The following is a 23,530-nucleotide window of genomic DNA, read 5'->3' on the forward strand; positions in this document are numbered from 1 at the left end:
TAAATCCCCCTTCACTAACAAAGTTTGACATAAGGAACGACCATCAGGAGCATGTCACCTCCATCAACACTCAAATGATTATCTCGATGTTAGTGATTCCTTGAAGTGTAAGCTACTCTCTGACATCTTCAATGATGTTGCATTTAGGTGGTATATGAACTTACCACGCTTTTCGTCTAGTAGTTATCAGGACTTGGTGAAGAAATTAATCCACCAGTTTTAGGCGAGCAAGCACAAGTAGGTTCAACATCCGACAAAGGCCAGCTGACACTTCAACGAGTCCCTTGCCTAGAAGCTGACGACTTCCATGGAAGAAATCACAAAGGAAGTTGAATGTTATATAAAGGGTGAGGAGAGTAATGAAGAAAAAAAAAGTTAAGGACTCCAAGGAATGAACATTTGGTATTCTTTATACATCGTAACAATAGCGCATGAGTTGTTATATCTTTCATGTAATAAATCAGGAGAATTTCAAACGTAGTGGAAGACTCGCTAAGAACTTTATGTCGCTGAATACTCTTTGAAACAAATATAACATGAATTCTTTGACAATCATGATATTCCCCTTCCACCAGCTCCTAGGTTGAACATTATGCAGCATGATCCTAATAGATGGTGCAAGTATCATAGAATGAAAGGTCATCACAGAAAGGATTGCTACTTGGTGAAGAAAGATATTTAGGGGCTCATTCAAGATGTACATTTAAAGAAGCACATCTGAGGCGGTTCCCACTAGTTAGAAGATGAATCTAAACCACAGAGGTGAGATCCAACAAGCAACCCCAAAACTAGAAAGGGTAAAGAGCAATGGGGGAGATAAAAGGATTGACCGGTCCAACACACTCTCAATACCATAGTTAGAGGGTTCGATGGGGGCAGAGAATCCAACTCCTTCCATATAAATACACTGGACAAGTTATGATTATGGGGAAAAAATTTACATCTCCAAGTCGGGTTCAGGAAATGCTCTAGAACCCGAAATCACCTTATTCAACAAGGACACCGCCATAATTCATCCTCACAAAAATGATCCAATGGTCGTAACATTAAGGTGACAACCATGAAATCAAGTGAGTACTTATTGACAAGGGGAACTCTAGAGATATCTTCTATTGGAGGTATTTGAAAAGATTGAATTATATCCATGCGACCTTTGAGCATTCCAAGGATCACTAGTTGGCTTCTTTGAAGAGTAAGTGTGGGTTAAGGGTTACACCACCCTCAAGTGTTTGAGCTTAATGAAAACACAAAAATTATTAAGTTCATGTACCTCGTGGTAGACGCCTAACACTCGTAAAATATAATCATATGTAGGCCCGATCTCAATGGGTTTCACCCTATCGACCTTGGTCTAACTAATGATATCAGACATATCATAACCAATCATAAATGGAAAAGATTTTGTTAACACCCTAGTACCTACGATTTCCAGATTGTGAAGGAGTTCTACTTTAACTTGATCAACATTTCTCAAAAGAAGATGGAAGTGTTTGTGAGAGGAATGTTGTTTCAATAATTTGAAAAAGACACTTAACATGTTGTTAGGAGTGAACAAAGTGGAAGACTCTTATAAGTCCATATTCAAGAAGGTTGATTATGTAAACCTGGAATTCAGAAGGGAGTCTCTTTGTCTCCCTGGGACCACTTGGTTAAAGTCACTAAAACCTGTCGAGAAGACTGTGTTACGTATGGATCGAAGGCCTCATCTAAAAATGTGGTATAAACTTCTGAAGAACTCCCTCATGCCAACTCCACATAATGCGATGTTAAACAAGGAAAGGTTGGTTTTGATCCATTGTATAACTGTTTGTACCCCAGTGAACATCACAAAAATCATATGTCAAGAGATACATGTTTGTGCTAAGAAGAATGATGGGATGTCATATTTCCTATAACACCCTAAACCCCAACTCTTAATTATAAAAGAGAAAATCATATTTTAGGATCTTGCTCCAACAAAACATACATACTTTATTCAGATAAAGTCAACATACTCGCAGTGGAATTCAAATTATGGAATAAATTCAAATATTTATTCAATTGAAATACTCAAAGAAATAAACAAAATCCAACATCAACTCAAAGCAAATAATGTCTCATTTCCCGATGTTACAGAATCAGATATATGTCCATCTAATAGCGAAAGATAAATAAACAAGAAATAGAGCTGCAAAGTCATCTTCCAATTCACAATAGCAACTCCTCCTCTTGTGTATATGTACATATTTCACAAAGCCACACAAAATAAACAAGAAATGGGTGAGAATGAACCTTACAAATATTAGCGGTGAAATTAGACATTTGGATAATAATAGTAATTACACAGATCATTTTCACACAACAACAACAATCAAACAATTCATAATACAAATGTGAATACAACAACTTCTCCTCCAAGTATGCATGTGGTACCGGGTTTTTGGAATCAGACGTATATTATTGATTATCCTTGTCTCTTATTCCTCTCTGAATCGTGTCCATCTCTAGACATGAGACCGTCATGGTTCCTCTCTGAACTTGAACTCACTGGATTGAAGTCCTACCTAACTCCAATATACATGTATACATGATTATGACATCATAAGCTCAAACAATCATACAATCATCAACATCTAATCTTAAAATTTATACTCAAAAATAGGTTCCACTCTTGAACCATAATTCGCCAATAACAAGCCTCAATGTAATTCCACCAAATTACTCAACTCCAAAAATATAATTAATTTTATATAATCATATTATAACTAAAAATTTCACAATTTTCCAATAACATACCTCATTATAATTCAATTGAATTACTAAAATTAAAACATAATATATTATACATTTTCTCAAAATAATCAATCATAGAGTAATATTGTGTTGTTACTCAATAATTTACCTCAATTCAGTCAATAAACTCAAAAACATCTCAAAAGGGTATATTTTATATTATATACTCTAAACTCCAAAATAATTTAAATAATTCCATAGAGTTCACAAGGGAACTCTAAACCACTTGCCAACAAAACTTGACAACTCTAGGGTGACTCTTGATCACTCAAAGTACTAAAAAGTGTTTCTCTGACAACTTCCACGAGTGGTAACTCTAATGAACTCCTTAGGGACTGGCGATTTGACTCAAATAATAATAAATTAACTCTAAAATAATAATTTTATCTCAACTTATCAAAAAGGTTACTAACAACAAAATTGCTCAAATTTTGCCAAACTGACCCTCAAACTCGAAAATAATATATATATATATATATATATATATATATATATATATATATATATATATATATATATATATATATATATATTACTCTTTTGTTTGGGTTCTTTTTTTACTATAATTTCTTCCTTAATATCCTCCTCTCGCTCATTCTCAACTAACTTATTCATGTCAAATTGCTTTGTCACTTTAAGTTATGTTTCCTTTCTCTTTTTAGATGAACTTTTGTCTTTACAGTTTTCCTTTTTAGTTTTGTTCTTTTTCTTCTTGGATGGTCCCTCTTCGGACACATTAGAGCTCGGGTTTGGCATTGATTCAATCATCAAGAAAGAAACATTCTTCTTCTTGATTTTTTCCTTCTTTTGTTTCTTCTCTAGGTTACCTTTAGATTTGTCTCTTTTTATAAGTTTGTCCTCCTTGTGATGTTCTTATTTAGTTGGTTGACCTTCTGGGATGTGGTATATAAATATGGTGGTCTATTCATCACTCCACCCTTGTGGAGGTTATACAATATATTATGTCTGGTATGCTACCCCTTCACAAACCTATAGAACTATCATTGGTACCCCTGCATTTGTTGCGAAGTTTATCATGAGAGTTCTTCGTTGTTACAGGAAGAACTTGGTTCTCATACTTTCCAGCATGTATTTGGCTGGATCTTTTTGCCTTTTGTCTTCAATAAATTCATCACACCTGCTTTGTCAAATCCAATTTGTGGATTGTAAATTTCATTTGTTGAATTTTCAAGAACTCTATCTTTTTGAAAAGTGCAGTGATTAGGCATGTGATGTGTAACATATCAACGGTAAAATACTAATCTTATTTAAACATTTAAGTATTTTTATGTGTGTTACTTGATTCATTTTGAATTATTTGAGCTTTTTGATGTTTGGTGGGATTTAGGGATATTTTACTAATTTAATAATTACTGAGAATATAGAGTATTTGAGGGCGGGAAAATAAAATTGAATGCTTATAATAATTAGAGATATTTGAAATAATTAATTGAATAAAATAGTATAATAAATATAATTAATTGAATAAAATAGTATAATAAATGAATTTATTATATATAATAATTAATATTAAGTGAATATTATATTTATTATTTTAGTAATCTTCTAAATATTATATCATTTTAATATAATTTTTAATAAATGATAATTCAATTGTAAATTAGTATAATAAATAAGTAATTATGTGTTAAAATTAATTAGGTCAATTGTTAAAAATAAAAGGAGTGTAAATTTGTAAATAAAAAGGCCAAAACCCAAAAACTAACTAACAAAAAAAACTAAATTCTTCTGCTACGGTACCGTAAGGGGGGAGGGCAATAGGCAACTCCAAGCTACAATATGTAGAAGGAAAAGAAGAAGCGACAAGGAGGAAGGATTTTTAATTCCGATTTCAATCAACTGCGAAAAATAGTTTCTCCTTTGTGTCTCAAATTTCAGTATGTTATTTCTACTAATCATTTAGTGAAATTCTTATATTCATTTCATTTTTAGCATTATTTTAACTTGTTTAAAATATTGTCTTCTCAGTTCGATTATAATTGTTGTTTTATTCGTTTTTTCATCATCGCAATTTCGATTTGCGCCGATCAATGCCAAAACAACCGGATGAACGTAAGTGATATTTTCATAAAGTTTGAATTCTTTCTTGGAGTAATTTTCTTTTACGTAATTTTGAAATTGGTATTTTTAGCGTATTGTAATATTGTATTTTTAAATATGTATACATAAATGATCGAAAACGAAACGATCGGAGGATGAGGAGTAAAGAGAGCAAATTTTTTGCATGTGGACTCAAATCAATATGTGGAATCATGATAAAGATAGAATCTTGCTCTGGTGGTCTTTAAATACGTCTGGGAGGAAAAATGTCTAAGGTAAGGCTATTTCCACATACTGATTACAAAGAAACTAATAGTTAGGTATTATATGATAAAATGATATAATGCGTAATTGTTCTAAAGAGAAAAGATAATTGAAATATGTGAGTGCACTATCCTTTTAGAAAATATTTTGAATAATTTCAAAACTAGGACGTTTAGTACTTGTGTACATTGGATTTTATTCTCTATGTCTAGATATGCATTTTCATCTTAGGACACTTGAAATCGGGTTAAATAGGTTTTTATATGTCAAAATTATGTTTTATGTGGAAAGAAGGTTATGGATCGACTCCTGCACTCTTGAGGTCGACACATACTAAAGGCCTTTCAAAATCAAAGTTTATGCCTTCTATGTGTCAACACATAAGTCTATTAGACCAACACATAATATATTGAGGTCGACTCCTGCACTTTTGAGGTCGACACATACTGAAGGCTTTTTAAAATTAAAGTCGGTGCCTTCTATGCGTCGATACACAAGGCTCTTAGGTCAACACATAACACAGTTGGGTGGACACCAACATAAATTTTGGCAAGCCAAATGACTTTGCCTTCTTGGGGTCGACTCTTATGCATCATGGGTATACACATAGATTCTGAAATATTTCTATGGGTCGACTCATACATACTTGAGGTCAACACATACTGTTTTAATTTTTCCAAACTTACAATTTTACTAAAAAATGTTTTTTCTATTATGTCCTTCTTACACACACACACACACACACACACACACACACACACACACACACACACACTTGAAGTATTTCAAACTGTTTTGTAAGATAATTGTAATCTAAACAATTGCAATTGGTTTTTCATATTATCAACACAAAGGAAAATCAACTTGGTGTTTATTGCACACCAAGTGTTTGATAAATTGTCTTAGTCAACTTTTGTTTCTTATATCATTAGAAATTGATTATAAAGTGTTACTTGTTCAAACATTATTTTGGAAAAACATATTGATTTGTTTTCTCATCATTGATATACGTTTTATTACAGTTTATACGCATATTTGATTCTTCCGGTAACAGTTCAGGATATACGAGTGTCGATCTGGAATTACTTTCGCTTTCCATAATAAATAAAATTTTAAAACAAATTTTAAATCGAAGAAAATTTTATTTGTAATCTATTCACCCCCCTCTAGATCGTTGCCTTCGTCTAAGAAGTGGTATCACGAGCACCGGTTTATCTTGTGCTTAAAAATCCCTTATTAGATTATGACTTCCGAACCTAAATGGGCGTATAATAAAGCGTCTATTTTCAATGGCAAAAACTATGGTTGTTCGAAGGATTATATGTATGTCCATATCAATTCTATTGATATAAATTTATGGAACACCATCAAAAATGGTCCATTTAAAATTACTATGACCAATGTGGATGGTGTTGTTATACCTAAACCGGAGGCACAGTGGAATGCGAATGATGAGTAAAAATGGTTATGTGATTGGAAAGCAAGGAATATTATCATATTAGCTTTAGGAGTTGATGAATATTACCATATTTCTCATTGCACAACCATTAAAACTATGTGGGACTCATCGCAAGTTGCCCACGAGGGCACAAATGAATTCAAATAAGCTAAGATCAATACTTTGAACCAAGAGTTTGAACTCTTTCATATGAAGAATTATGAAACCATTGCAGATATGCAAACGTGACTCACTCATCTTGTAAACTGATTGAATGCACTTGGTAAGCTAATTTACAATGAAATTACTACTAACAAAATTTTAAGATATCTTAATAGGGAATGACAACCTAAGGTCACCGCGATCAAGGAAGCCAACAACCTCTTGACATTAGATACTACTACTTTGTTTGGTAAGCTTGAAGAACATGAGCAAGAGCTCATTTTCTTAGAGAAGCATGAGAAGATGACTAAGAATGAAAAGAACAAGGAAAATGAGTTATACAATAAGTCAATTACTCTAGTGGCTTATAGTTATAAGTCATATACTAAAGAGCAAGATGATAGTGAAACTAGTGATGATGAGTGTTCGAATGATGAAGAAATGAGGTTGTTTGTTAAAAGGTATCGTAAGTACATTAAGAGAAATGAGTTGAAGCATTTCGATAATAATCTCATAAACTATAGAAGATAATCAAATACCTCAAGGCAAGATGAGAAAAAGAAATAAAAATCTAAAGTTTCGTGCTATAATTATGGAAAAGGCAGTCGTTATAAGCTGAATTGTCCATTTCTTAAGAAGGATAAAGGAAAAGGTCAACACAAGAAGTCTAACAAGCCTAGAAGAGCATACATCGCTTGGGAAAGTGATAGTGAATCCTCTAGTGAAGGTAGCTCAAGTGAAAGTGATGAAACAATTCTTGTTTGCCTCATGGCCCATCATCATAAGAAGAAGAATGTAAGTCATTCTAAATATGAACCTATTGATAAAATGTCTTATTCTGAGTTACAAATTGCTTTTGAAAATCTACACAATGAAGTCGTAGAAGCTTTTAAAAGGTTGGCTTCAAATAAATAATATGTTCATACTTATAAGCCAAAGTTTTGGAAACTGAAAAACAAATGTAAGCTCTTAAGCAAACTATGTTAGATGTTCCAAAAGTAAACGTTGAGGTTGAGAAGTCTTCTTGGTTTGGTTGTGTAACTTGCCACATTTGGCAAAAAGAGGTTATTACTCTAAAAGCCAAATTGAATAAGACTTTAGAATCAAAATTTACCTTCGATATTAATCCAACAAAATTTAAAAGATCTTTAAATGTACCATATAAAAAGTATAATTTTGTTGTAACAAAATCAAATAGCGAAAGTCATTATCATCATCCCTTGACTTGTCACTATTGTTGCAAGAAAGGTCATACCATTGAAAAATGAAAATTTAGGAGATGTTTGGTTCCTAAAGTTGTATTTCAATGGTTTCCTAGGTGCAAAAATGTTTCCACTCACTCTCAAGGACCCAGTGAAAATTGGGTACCTATCACTCTTGTTTGATCTTGTAGATTGAATGTCTTGGCTCCATGGAGAGAATATGGTTTCTTGATATTGGATGTTCAAGGAATATGACGTGTGACATATCCCTATTCATTAACTTCACACCAAAGAAGAAGGGCTATGTAACCTACAAAGACAACAATAAGGGTGATATACTTTGTAAAGGTAGTGTAGGTAATCCATTTTCAACTACTATCTCTGATGTAATACTCGTTGAAGGTCTTAAATATAATATACTTAGCATTAGTCAATTATGCGACAAAGGGTATAAAATAACTTTTACAAATAGTTGTTGCATGATTGAACATAATGAATAAAAATATTACTCGTTTAAGGGCTTGAGGGTAAATAATATCCATTTGCTTAACTTGAATAATGTATCATTGACAACTACTAAATATTTAGTAACCATGAGTGAAAACTCTTGGTTATGGCATAAACGCTTAGTCCATATCAACTTTGATTTACTAAATAAAGTAGTTTCAAAGGATCTCGATATCGGTCTACTGATAACATGAAATAATATCACATTTTTGGACTCGATTTAATTAAATTATATTATTATTTGTTTCGATTTATTTCATTTTATTCGATATTACTTGGTATTTTTCCTTCTATTTGTCTCAGGTAACTTATTTGAAGCATAAGTGAAAAAGGAAGAAAAGGGGGTGCAAAAAGATAATGAGAAGCAAATTCCACTAAAGCCCAACCCACAATCACAAGCCAGAAGCGCTGAAGCTGTGACGACCGCCACACAAGGTGTGACGAGCGTCACGCCCTGCTACCTTGTGTTACGAGCGTAACACATGGTGTGACGAACGTCACACCCCTCTCTTATATTTTTGGCTTTTAACGCGCAACAGAGGCACGTTGAGGCCTATTCTTCCGCTTGACTCTTGGAACGTGAAGACTACTTACGGAAGGCATTTTTGGAAACCGTTACAAAAGTGGATTAATATAAATAGTTGCTTTTATCCAACCCTGAAGCCCCCGTCTCTTTCCGCCGTGCAAGCATATTTTACAGCATTACTTTTCTACAGCTTTCTATTTTATTAGCAATTTTTATTTCTTTCTTTTCCAGTCAATCTTTCAAGCACTTAATTAATTTTTCACACAATAGTTTCTACACCGGAAACTATTGTGTATCTTTTACTGGATCTAACCTTACGTTAGATCATAGTATTTTATTCCTTCGCTTTTATTTTCCTGTCCGATTGAAGAGTTCAAGAACAAATTCAACCGGTCTGTGGTGGAGTGTTCAAGATTGCTATTAATTATTCAGGTTCTTTAATTTATTGTTTTAATTTATATATGCTCTGCATTGCTGTTTATTTATACTGTTTGCCTGAGATGGTTTTATTTAAGCATGATGATTGTTTAGACCCGTTTAGCATGTCCGGCTAAGTATTTTAGATATCGGTATGTAAAGTAAGCGGAATGAAGGAATCAAAACTAAGTTGGTTTAATTTCATTTAAAAATAAAGTCACTCTTTTTATGGTCTCAATTTACAGGGTTAATCCCAAAGTTTTTGTACGAGAGTAAAAGACATAAAGAAGTTAAAATCAATAGAACGAAAGTTTGAGTTTTTAACTGGACAGTGTAAATTGGACATTAATTCTAAATCAGGGCGAAAGCAATTTTTAGAGTTAATTAAATTCTAATCTTTTTCAAAAAGTATTTTTAAAGGTTAAATGTGAGGACGAGAGTTAAGCATTTAAGTTTAATTATATAATCTAAGTCAATATAGCGAGAGTTTGAGACGAGGGTGTTTAAACGGTTAGTGTTTTCTTAAAAAAAGTTTCTATAGATTCTGTTGTTTTCAAAAAGTGATTTTGGACTTAACTAATAAGTGACAGCTACGTTAATATAAAGTCATGGTCTATTCAACAGAGCGAGAGTTTGAGAAAAGGCTTTTAATCAATAGTGTCTACTGAAAAGATTTATTTTAAAACCAAGAAACCAACGAAGATTTGATTCCCTAATTACGACGAACTACATACCGATATCCGCTTAATTGATATTTAATTTAGATCTAATTTTAGTTTTACTTTTCCCCCAAACAATCAAAGTATCATCCGCCTTAGCTTTACGAAGTAACCTTAGAAAACGGTATATCGATTCATAAGTCCCTGTGGGATCGATATCTTTTAAAACTACGCGATAGAACTGTGCACTTGCAGTTAGTACCCCAAATCGACTCATAAAGTCGCGATCAAGTTTTTGGCGCCGTTGCCGGGGACTTTTATTTAGTCGATATCGTAACTCTTCTGTTACGCTGTAAAGACTAAGGCAATTTTTCTTTTCTTTTTTTGCTTTCGTTGATTTGTATGCCACACACTCGCTCATAAGGTGAGCCATTTTACTTACGAATCAACGACGTTGAACTATATCTCCGAGTCTTACGACGAATTCGGGAATATCGTGCTGCAAACAATCTCCCTCCTATCAAAGTGCCTGACCTCAAAAATCTTCTTCCTTCGCCGATACCCGAGATGGCAGAACCAGCCCGTGCTCTTCGAGATTACGCCGCTCCATCGCAAGATGAGTCGCATTCGAGTATTGCTCCACCCGCAATCGAAGCAAACAACTTCGAACTTAAACCTTCGCTGCTACAAGTAGTGCAACATAATCAATTCTCTGGAAATCCTACCGAGGATCCAAACCTTCATTTATCCGTATTTGTCCAATACGCTGATACTGTTAAAGCGAATGGTGTCACTTCAGAGGCAATTCGACTTCGTCTCTTTCCTTTCTCGTTAAGAGATAAAGCTAGAAGATGGCTTCAGTCTCTTCCTTCCAACTCAGTCACCACATGGAACGAGTTGAAGAAAGTCTTTCTTGCCCGATATTTTCCTCCAAGCAAAACAGCTATGTTGAGAGCCCAGATAAATGGATTTAAACAGAAAGATAACAAGTCTCTTTTCGAAGCATGGGAAAGATACAAAGACATGATGAGACTTTGTCCACACCATGGTTTAGAGGACTGGTTAGTAATTCATACCTTCTATAATGGTCTCTTGTACAACACAAGGTTAACAATAGACGCCGCCACAGGTGGTGCGCTTATGGATAAACCTTATGCCGATGCTTATCAACTTATCGAAAGCATGGCCCAAAATCATTATCAGTGGGGAAGCAATCAAACAATGGTAGAGAAACCTCAAACGAAAAGTGGCATGTACGAGATAAGTAGCCTTGATCATATTAATGCAAAAGTGGATGCTCTGGCCCAGAAAATTGAAAGTTTAAATGTATCACCTCCAACCACCGTGGTTTCCGCAACTCAAAATTGCGAAGTCTGTGGAATCCAAGGTCACACTCCTGTAGACTGTCAACTCCTAACAGGAATCCAAGCAGAACAAGTGAATTATGCTCAAGGAAATCCCTACTCGCATACCTATAACTCTAATTTCAGTATGTTATTTCTACTAATCATTTAGTGAAATTCTTATATTCATTTCATTTTTAGCATTATTTTAACTTGTTTAAAATATTGTCTTCTCAGTTCGATTATAATTGTTGTTTTATTCGTTTTTTCATCATCGCAATTTCGATTTGCGCCGATCAATGCCAAAACAACCGGATGAACGTAAGTGATATTTTCATAAAGTTTGAATTCTTTCTTGGAGTAATTTTCTTTTACGTAATTTTGAAATTGGTATTTTTAGCGTATTGTAATATTGTATTTTTAAATATGTATACATAAATGATCGAAAACGAAACGATCGGAGGATGAGGAGTAAAGAGAGCAAATTTTTTGCATGTGGACTCAAATCAATATGTGGAATCATGATAAAGATAGAATCTTGCTCTGGTGGTCTTTAAATACGTCTGGGAGGAAAAATGTCTAAGGTAAGGCTATTTCCACATACTGATTACAAAGAAACTAATAGTTAGGTATTATATGATAAAATGATATAATGCGTAATTGTTCTAAAGAGAAAAGATAATTGAAATATGTGAGTGCACTATCCTTTTAGAAAATATTTTGAATAATTTCAAAACTAGGACGTTTAGTACTTGTGTACATTGGATTTTATTCTCTATGTCTAGATATGCATTTTCATCTTAGGACACTTGAAATCGGGTTAAATAGGTTTTTATATGTCAAAATTATGTTTTATGTGGAAAGAAGGTTATGGATCGACTCCTGCACTCTTGAGGTCGACACATACTAAAGGCCTTTCAAAATCAAAGTTTATGCCTTCTATGTGTCAACACATAAGTCTATTAGACCAACACATAATATATTGAGGTCGACTCCTGCACTTTTGAGGTCGACACATACTGAAGGCTTTTTAAAATTAAAGTCGGTGCCTTCTATGCGTCGATACACAAGGCTCTTAGGTCAACACATAACACAGTTGGGTGGACACCAACATAAATTTTGGCAAGCCAAATGACTTTGCCTTCTTGGGGTCGACTCTTATGCATCATGGGTATACACATAGATTCTGAAATATTTCTATGGGTCGACTCATACATACTTGAGGTCAACACATACTGTTTTAATTTTTCCAAACTTACAATTTTACTAAAAAATGTTTTTTCTATTATGTCCTTCTTACACACACACACACACACACACACACACACACACACACACACACACACACACTTGAAGTATTTCAAACTGTTTTGTAAGATAATTGTAATCTAAACAATTGCAATTGGTTTTTCATATTATCAACACAAAGGAAAATCAACTTGGTGTTTATTGCACACCAAGTGTTTGATAAATTGTCTTAGTCAACTTTTGTTTCTTATATCATTAGAAATTGATTATAAAGTGTTACTTGTTCAAACATTATTTTGGAAAAACATATTGATTTGTTTTCTCATCATTGATATACGTTTTATTACAGTTTATACGCATATTTGATTCTTCCGGTAACAGTTCAGGATATACGAGTGTCGATCTGGAATTACTTTCGCTTTCCATAATAAATAAAATTTTAAAACAAATTTTAAATCGAAGAAAATTTTATTTGTAATCTATTCACCCCCCTCTAGATCGTTGCCTTCGTCTAAGAAGTGGTATCACGAGCACCGGTTTATCTTGTGCTTAAAAATCCCTTATTAGATTATGACTTCCGAACCTAAATGGGCGTATAATAAAGCGTCTATTTTCAATGGCAAAAACTATGGTTGTTCGAAGGATTATATGTATGTCCATATCAATTCTATTGATATAAATTTATGGAACACCATCAAAAATGGTCCATTTAAAATTACTATGACCAATGTGGATGGTGTTGTTATACCTAAACCGGAGGCACAGTGGAATGCGGATGATGAGTAAAAATGGTTATGTGATTGGAAAGCAAGGAATATTATCATATTAGCTTTAGGAGTTGATGAATATTACCATATTTCTCATTGCACAACCATTAAAACTATGTGGGACTCATCGCAAGTTGCCCACGAGGGCACAAATGAATTCAAATAAGCTAAGATCAATACTTTGAACCAAGAGTTTGAACTCTTTCATATGAAGAATTATGAAACCATTGCAGATATGCAAACGTGACTCACTCATCTTGTAAACTGATTGAATGCACTTGGTAAGCTAATTTACAATGAAATTACTACTAACAAAATTTTAAGATATCTTAATAGGGAATGACAACCTAAGGTCACCGCGATCAAGGAAGCCAACAACCTCTTGACATTAGATACTACTACTTTGTTTGGTAAGCTTGAAGAACATGAGCAAGAGCTCATTTTCTTAGAGAAGCATGAGAAGATGACTAAGAATGAAAAGAACAAGGAAAATGAGTTATACAATAAGTCAATTACTCTAGTGGCTTATAGTTATAAGTCATATACTAAAGAGCAAGATGATAGTGAAACTAGTGATGATGAGTGTTCGAATGATGAAGAAATGAGGTTGTTTGTTAAAAGGTATCGTAAGTACATTAAGAGAAATGAGTTGAAGCATTTCGATAATAATCTCATAAACTATAGAAGATAATCAAATACCTCAAGGCAAGATGAGAAAAAGAAATAAAAATCTAAAGTTTCGTGCTATAATTATGGAAAAGGCAGTCGTTATAAGCTGAATTGTCCATTTCTTAAGAAGGATAAAGGAAAAGGTCAACACAAGAAGTCTAACAAGCCTAGAAGAGCATACATCGCTTGGGAAAGTGATAGTGAATCCTCTAGTGAAGGTAGCTCAAGTGAAAGTGATGAAACAATTCTTGTTTGCCTCATGGCCCATCATCATAAGAAGAAGAATGTAAGTCATTCTAAATATGAACCTATTGATAAAATGTCTTATTCTGAGTTACAAATTGCTTTTGAAAATCTACACAATGAAGTCGTAGAAGCTTTTAAAAGGTTGGCTTCAAATAAATAATATGTTCATACTTATAAGCCAAAGTTTTGGAAACTGAAAAACAAATGTAAGCTCTTAAGCAAACTATGTTAGATGTTCCAAAAGTAAACGTTGAGGTTGAGAAGTCTTCTTGGTTTGGTTGTGTAACTTGCCACATTTGGCAAAAAGAGGTTATTACTCTAAAAGCCAAATTGAATAAGACTTTAGAATCAAAATTTACCTTCGATATTAATCCAACAAAATTTAAAAGATCTTTAAATGTACCATATAAAAAGTATAATTTTGTTGTAACAAAATCAAATAGCGAAAGTCATTATCATCATCCCTTGACTTGTCACTATTGTTGCAAGAAAGGTCATACCATTGAAAAATGAAAATTTAGGAGATGTTTGGTTCCTAAAGTTGTATTTCAATGGTTTCCTAGGTGCAAAAATGTTTCCACTCACTCTCAAGGACCCAGTGAAAATTGGGTACCTATCACTCTTGTTTGATCTTGTAGATTGAATGTCTTGGCTCCATGGAGAGAATATGGTTTCTTGATATTGGATGTTCAAGGAATATGACGTGTGACATATCCCTATTCATTAACTTCACACCAAAGAAGAAGGGCTATGTAACCTACAAAGACAACAATAAGGGTGATATACTTTGTAAAGGTAGTGTAGGTAATCCATTTTCAACTACTATCTCTGATGTAATACTCGTTGAAGGTCTTAAATATAATATACTTAGCATTAGTCAATTATGCGACAAAGGGTATAAAATAACTTTTACAAATAGTTGTTGCATGATTGAACATAATGAATAAAAATATTACTCGTTTAAGGGCTTGAGGGTAAATAATATCCATTTGCTTAACTTGAATAATGTATCATTGACAACTACTAAATATTTAGTAACCATGAGTGAAAACTCTTGGTTATGGCATAAACGCTTAGTCCATATCAACTTTGATTTACTAAATAAAGTAGTTTCAAAGGATCTCGATATCGGTCTACTGATAACATGAAATAATATCACATTTTTGGACTCGATTTAATTAAATTATATTATTATTTGTTTCGATTTATTTCATTTTATTCGATATTACTTGGTATTTTTCCTTCTATTTGTCTCAGGTAACTTATTTGAAGCATAAGTGAAAAAGGAAGAAAAGGGGGTGCAAAAAGATAATGAGAAGCAAATTCCACTAAAGCCCAACCCACAATCACAAGCCAGAAGCGCTGAAGCTGTGACGACCGCCACACAAGGTGTGACGAGCGTCACGCCCTGCTACCTTGTGTTACGAGCGTAACACATGGTGTGACGAACGTCACACCCCTCTCTTATATTTTTGGCTTTTAACGCGCAACAGAGGCACGTTGAGGCCTATTCTTCCGCTTGACTCTTGGAACGTGAAGACTACTTACGGAAGGCATTTTTGGAAACCGTTACAAAAGTGGATTAATATAAATAGTTGCTTTTATCCAACCCTGAAGCCCCCGTCTCTTTCCGCCGTGCAAGCATATTTTACAGCATTACTTTTCTACAGCTTTCTATTTTATTAGCAATTTTTATTTCTTTCTTTTCCAGTCAATCTTTCAAGCACTTAATTAATTTTTCACACAATAGTTTCTACACCGGAAACTATTGTGTATCTTTTACTGGATCTAACCTTACGTTAGATCATAGTATTTTATTCCTTCGCTTTTATTTTCCTGTCCGATTGAAGAGTTCAAGAACAAATTCAACCGGTCTGTGGTGGAGTGTTCAAGATTGCTATTAATTATTCAGGTTCTTTAATTTATTGTTTTAATTTATATATGCTCTGCATTGCTGTTTATTTATACTGTTTGCCTGAGATGGTTTTATTTAAGCATGATGATTGTTTAGACCCGTTTAGCATGTCCGGCTAAGTATTTTAGATATCGGTATGTAAAGTAAGCGGAATGAAGGAATCAAAACTAAGTTGGTTTAATTTCATTTAAAAATAAAGTCACTCTTTTTATGGTCTCAATTTACAGGGTTAATCCCAAAGTTTTTGTACGAGAGTAAAAGACATAAAGAAGTTAAAATCAATAGAACGAAAGTTTGAGTTTTTAACTGGACAGTGTAAATTGGACATTAATTCTAAATCAGGGCGAAAGCAATTTTTAGAGTTAATTAAATTCTAATCTTTTTCAAAAAGTATTTTTAAAGGTTAAATGTGAGGACGAGAGTTAAGCATTTAAGTTTAATTATATAATCTAAGTCAATATAGCGAGAGTTTGAGACGAGGGTGTTTAAACGGTTAGTGTTTTCTTAAAAAATGTTTCTATAGATTCTGTTGTTTTCAAAAAGTGATTTTGGACTTAACTAATAAGTGACAGCTACGTTAATATAAAGTCATGGTCTATTCAACAGAGCGAGAGTTTGAGAAAAGGCTTTTAATCAATAGTGTCTACTGAAAAGATTTATTTTAAAACCAAGAAACCAACGAAGATTTGATTCCCTAATTACGACGAACTACATACCGATATCCGCTTAATTGATATTTAATTTAGATCTAATTTTAGTTTTACTTTTCCCCCAAACAATCAAAGTATCATCCGCCTTAGCTTTACGAAGTAACCTTAGAAAACGGTATATCGATTCATAAGTCCCTGTGGGATCAATATCTTTTAAAACTACGCGATAGAACTGTGCACTTGCAGTTAGTACCCCAAATCGACTCATAAAGTCGCGATCAAGTTTTTGGCGCCGTTGCCGGGGACTTTTATTTAGTCGATATCGTAACTCTTCTGTTACGCTGTAAAGACTAAGGCAATTTTTCTTTTTCTTTTTTGCTTTCGTTGATTTGTATGCCACACACTCGCTCACAAGGTGAGCCGTTTTACTTACGAATCAACGACGTTGAACTATATCTCCGAGTCTTACGACGAATTCGGGAATATCGTGCTGCAAACAATCTCCCTCCTATCAAAGTGCCCGACCTCAAAAATCTTCTTCCTTCGCCGATACCCGAGATGGCAGAACCAGCCCGTGCTCTTCGAGATTACGCCGCTCCATCGCAAGATGAGTCGCATTCGAGTATTGCTCCACCCGCAATCGAAGCAAACAACTTCAAACTTAAACCTTCGCTGCTACAAGCAGTGCAACATAATCAATTCTCTGGAAATCCTACCGAGGATCCAAACCTTCATTTATCCGTATTTGTCCAATACGCTGATACTGTTAAAGCTAATGGTGTCACTTCAGAGGCAATTCGACTTCGTCTCTTTCCTTTCTCGTTAAGAGATAAAGCTAGAAGATGGCTTCAGTCTCTTCCTTCCAACTCAATCACCACATGGAACGAGTTGAAGAAAGTCTTTCTTGCCCGATATTTTCCTCCAAGCAAAACAGCTATGTTGAGAGCCCAGATAAATGGATTTAAACAGAAAGATAACAAGTCTCTTTTCGAAGCATGGGAAAGATACAAAGACATGATGAGACTTTGTCCACACCATGGTTTAGAGGACTGGTTAGTAATTCATACATTCTATAATGGTCTCTTGTACAACACAAGGTTAACAATAGACGCTGCCGCAGGTGGTGCGCTTATGGATAAACCTTATGCCGATGCTTATCAACTTATCGAAAGCATGGCCCAAAATCATTATCAGTGGGGAAGCAATCAAACAATGGTAGAGAAACCTCAAACGAAAAGTGGCATGTACGAGATAAGTAGCCTTGATCATGTTAATGCAAAAGTGGATGCTCTGGCCCAGAAAATTGAAAGTTTAAATGTATCACCTCCAACCACCGTGGTTGCCGCAACTCAAAATTGCGAAGTCTGTGGAATCCAAGGTCACACTCCTGTAGACTGTCAACTCCTAACAGGAATCCAAGCAGAACAAGTGAATTATGCTCAAGGAAATCCCTACTCGCATACTTATAACTCTAACTGGAAGAACCATCATAATTTTTCATATAAGAGTAATAATGCTTTATACGCACCAGGACAAGCTCCCAATCAAGCCCCAGCTATACCTCCGGGATATCAAAAGCCGATCCCATCTACACCTAACAATAACGTTCCTAGGAAATCCAACTTGGAAATCATGATGGAGAACTTCATAGTTTCTCAACAGCAAACCAATAAGGACTTCTTAAACCAGAATGTACACACTAGCGAATAAATTAAACAACTAGCAAGTAAAGTTGATGCCCTGGCTACCCATAACAAAATGCTGGAAACACAAATCTCACAAGTAGCTCAACAACAAGCGCCTACTGCAGCCCCAACTGGTACATTTCCTGGACAGCCCCAACCTAACCCGAAAAGCCACGCTCATGCAATCATATTAAGAAGTGGAATGGAAGTAGAAGGACCGTCTGATCCAAGGATGGAAAACCAAAACTCTAAAAAGTCAACTGAGGAAGAAAGTAAACCTAAGGAAAAGGAAGAGAGTAATAAGGAAACCGTAGAAAAGAAAGAACCTTATGTACCTCCACCATCATATAAACCACCTATCCCTTACCCTCAAAGGCTTATTAAAACCAAAGATGCGGGCCAATTTAAAAAATTTGTTGACCTACTGAAATAATTAAACGTCACAATTCCGTTTACAGAAGCTATTACGCAGATGCCCTCATATGCTAAGTTCTTAAAAGAAATTCTTTCTAATAAAAGGAAACTTGAAGATAGCGAAACCGTTACACTCACTGCTGAATGTAGCGCCATAATCCAGAATATGCCTCCAAAACTTAAGGATCCTGGTAGTTTCTCTATACCATGTCACATAGGAAAATTTGTCATAGATAAAGCCTTATGCGATTTAGGAGCCGGTATCAGTGTTATGCCTTTATCCATATGCAAGAAACTGGAAATGGGAGAATTAAGACCAACTAAAATGTCTGTGCAACTAGCAGATCGTTCTGTTAGATATCCTGTAGAAATTCTTGAAAACGTTCTCGTGCGCATAGGACAAGTCTACATTCCAACCGATTTTATAATTATGGACATTAGAGAAGATGAAGTTACACCCATTATATTGGGAAGACCATTCTTAGCAACTGCCGGTGCGATCATAGACGTAAAACGAGGACGACTCACTTTCGAAGTAGGAGAAGAGAAAATTGAGTTCATTCTTTCCAAATTTTTGGAAGCACCTGCAATAGAAGACACATGTTACTTCATGGATATCATCGATGAATGCATAAAAGAAACAGAGTTAGAGAATGACAAATTGTCTGACTATCGTGTAGGAGACAAACTTAACCAATGTTTAGCAATAACACCGGACCCTACGCAATGCCTTAAGAAACCAACCCTCGACCTGAAAACACTTCCCAAAAATCTGAGATATGAATTCCTAGACTTAGAACTTGAACGACCAGTGATAGTTAATGCAGACCTAGGAAAACTCGAAACCGAAAAACTCCTACATATCTTAAGAAAATATCCAACCGCACTAGGATACAACATCACCGATCTTAAAGGAATAAGTCCTTCTATTTGTATGCACCACATCATGCTAGAAGAAGACTGTAAAACCTCTAGGGAACATCAGAGGAGACTAAACCCGATCCTGAGTGAGGTAGTGAAGAAGGAAGTAACAAAGTTATTAGAGGCAGGTATCATATATCCTATATCTGATAGCAAATGGGTTAGTCCTGTACACGTAGTACCAAAGAAAGGAGGTATAACAGTTATTGAAAATGAAAAAGGAGAAACTATAACCAAATGAATCGAATCGGGATGGAGAATGTGCATTGACTATAGGAAACTAAACAAAGCAACCCGAAAAGATCATTTCCCTTTACCATTCATAGACCAGATGTTAGAACGATTAGCAAAACATTCTCATTTCTGCTATCTAGATGGTTACTCAGGCTTCTTTCAAATACCAATTCATCCTGATGACCAAGAAAAGACAACATTCACATGTCCTTTTGGTACCTTCGCTTATCGACGAATGCCGTTTGGCTTGTGCAATGCTCCCGCAACCTTCCAAAGGTGCATGATGGCAATATTCGTCGATTTTCTCGAAAATATCATGGAAGTATTTATGGATGATTTTTCCGTATGCGGACAAAGCTTTGAAGAATGTCTTGAAAACCTAGAAAGAGTTCTAGAGCGATGTGTAAAAGTAAACCTAGTACTTAATTGGGAAAAATGTCACTTTATGGTACAAGAAGGAATTGTTTTAGGACACATCATATCAAATAGAGGAATTGAAGTAGAGAAAGCCAAAATAGAAGTAATCGAAAACCTTCAACCTCCGAAAACTGTGAGAGAAGTACAAAGCTTCTTAGGACACGCCGGTTTTTACCGACGATTCATTAAAGATTTCTCTAAAATAACTAAACCTTTGACCGGATTATTAATGAAAGATGCTGAATTCATCTTTGACAATAAATGTTTAGAAGCATTTCAAACGCTTAAACAAGCATTGATCTCCGCATCCATAATGCAGACCCCGGATTGGAATGAACCATTCGAAATAATGTGTGACGTAAGTGATTACGCCGTGGGCGCTGTTTTAGGACAACGAAAGGATAAAAAGCTTCACGTCATATATTACGCAAGTAGAACTCTAGATGAAGCACAAATGAATTACGCCACAACCGAGAAAGAACTTCTAGCAGTAGTGTTTGCACTAGATAAATTTCGTTCTTACTTGGTCGGAGCTAAAATAATCGTTTACACTGACCACGCCGCCATTAAGTACCTCTTAACAAAAAAGGATGCTAAACCTAGACTCCTAAGGTGGATCTTGTTGCTACAAGAATTCGATCTGGAAATCAAAGATAAGAAAGGAACTGAAAACGTAGTAGCAGATCACCTCTCTAGACTCGAAAACCTGGAATCGGAAAGAACTTCGATCAACGATGATTTCTCGTACGATAAACTTATAGCTACTTTGGAAGAAAATAAAGCTGATAAACAGGTAGAGACCACCTTAGCTATATGTGTTACACCATGGTACGCTGACTTCGTCAATTATTTAGCTGCCGGAATAGTTCCACCTAATTTATCTTACCAACAAAAGAAACGATTCTTCCATGACATAAAACATTATTACTGGGATGACCCTTTACTTTTCAAAAGAGGCCCCGATGGTATTTTCCGTCGGTGTATACCTGAAGAAGAGATAGAAAATATAATCCAACACTGTCACTCCGCTCCTTATGGTGGACATGCAAGTACATCCAAGACCTGCTCCAAAATCCTACAAGCCGGTCTTTATTGGCCAAACATATGGAAGGATGTGCATGCGGCTATCAAGAAATGTGATAGATGTCAACGCACAGGAAACATATCTAGACGTGACGAGATGCCACAAAAGGGCATTTTGGAAGTAGAGATTTTCGACGTGTGGGGAATAGATTTCATGGGACCTTTTCCACCTTCTTTCGGTAACAAGTACATACTCGTAGCGGTTGACTACGTATCAAAATGGATTGAAGCTATAGCTTCTCCAACAAACGACACACGAGTAGTAACTAGACTCTTTAAGAATATAATATTTTCGAGATTTGGTGTCCCAAGAATAGTATTCAGTGATGGTGGATCGCATTTCATATCTAAGATACTCGAAAAACTACCGTTTAAGTATGGTGTAAGACATAGAGTAGCGACACCTTACCATCCTCAAACCAGTGGACAAGTGGAGGTGTCTAATAGAGAAATCAAACAAATATTGGAAAAAACAGTCGCCACCTCAAGGAAAGACTGGTCATCGAAACTACCGGAAGCTTTATGCGCATATCGAACCGCTTACAAAACTCCCATAGGGACAACCCCATTTAAGCTTATTTATGGAAAATCTTGCCACCTCCCGGTAGAATTAGAACATAAGGCCTACTGGGCTATTAAAAATCTAAATTTAAACTATAAGTCCGCTGGTGAAAAGCGAATGCTTGACATAAACGAATTAGAGGAATTTCGACAAGACGCTTACGAAAATGCCAGAATCTACAAAGAAAGAACGAAAAAATGGCATGACAAACGTATATCCAAAAAAATCTTCAAACAAGGCGATATAGTCCTTTTGTTCAACTCTAGGCTTAAGTTATTCCCGGGAAAACTACGATCTAGATGGTCAGGCCCTTTCCAAGTTACTAATGTTTTCCCTAGCGGAGCTGTGGAAATTAAAGGCAAATCTATGGAACCATTTATCGTAAACGGGCAGCGTCTAAAATATTATCACTATGCAGAGAACAATGAAGATTCGCAAGTCCTGCACTTAGACGTAATGCCTCCAGAATTTATAGATTATATTTGATAGTTTTTATGTTGAGCTTGCGACATTAAACAAAGCGCTTCGTGAGAGACAATCCACAAATATTTTTATTTTTATTTCTTCTTTAATTATTCTTTTAAATTTTATTTAGTATTCATTCTTAATTTATTTTAACTTATAAAAATTTTCTTCTTTTCTTCTTTCGACATTTGGCCAAATCCTGACTAAAACTCTTGTTTTTCTTTTCTCTAGCTAACACTAACCTGATGGGACAAATTGATCGTATGGGTATCAAATTCAGAGGGAGAGCTCAAAAACAAAAGTTTGAGGAACTAACAGAGAGAGAGATGCTACCTAGTTTGTATGCTGATGATTGGGCAATGACTGCCCTTGGACTAAGAGAGAGTGTCCTGTATTTGCTGAGTCAAATAGGGTGGGAAACCACTCCTATCCGAAGATAATTCGTCACTTACCGGAGACTAACGCTAGAATTCCTTAGCTCCCTGATCTATCTACCCAACCATGGAAAAGGAATAAGCAGAGGTTTCATTCAGTTCAGAATGTTCAACATGGAGTATCAATTTAACATTCAAGATTTTACCAACCTTTTAGGTTTCCCTACCTCTTTTGATACATTCACAGTGAGCCAAGAAGACCTTTTTGAATATAGAGAACTTGAACATTTTTGGGGAAGCTTGACTGAAAATGACGACCCCGAGGAACATGAGTTTCTCTCTGGAAACATACATAACCCGACCTTTCGTTATTTCCATAAGATCCTGGCCCACACCATTTTTGGGAAGAAGTCAAATATTACTACAGTATCACGTGATGAACTCTTCATCATGTTTTGTGCTTCCCAGAACCGTCCTATGAATGGTGCCACTTTTATGTTGGCGAACTTTGACCGCCTTATCCAAGATG

The 23,530-nt window shown here is 35.1% G+C and overlaps 2 non-coding genes across 2 annotated transcripts; both read right to left on the reverse strand.

Annotated features, from left to right (window-relative positions):
* Nucleotides 1-10,953: 10,953 nt before the first annotated feature.
* LOC127089002 (small nucleolar RNA R71) lies at nucleotides 10,954-11,060 on the reverse strand. The gene has a single exon (XR_007790784.1). It is a non-coding gene; the product is annotated as a small nucleolar RNA R71 (small nucleolar RNA).
* Nucleotides 11,061-17,782: 6,722 nt separating this feature from the next.
* LOC127089004 (small nucleolar RNA R71) lies at nucleotides 17,783-17,889 on the reverse strand. The gene has a single exon (XR_007790786.1). It is a non-coding gene; the product is annotated as a small nucleolar RNA R71 (small nucleolar RNA).
* Nucleotides 17,890-23,530: the final 5,641 nt, after the last annotated feature.

This window comes from Lathyrus oleraceus, chromosome 5, assembly GCF_024323335.1.
Source record: "Lathyrus oleraceus cultivar Zhongwan6 chromosome 5, CAAS_Psat_ZW6_1.0, whole genome shotgun sequence".
NCBI lineage: Eukaryota > Viridiplantae > Streptophyta > Magnoliopsida > Fabales > Fabaceae > Lathyrus > Lathyrus oleraceus.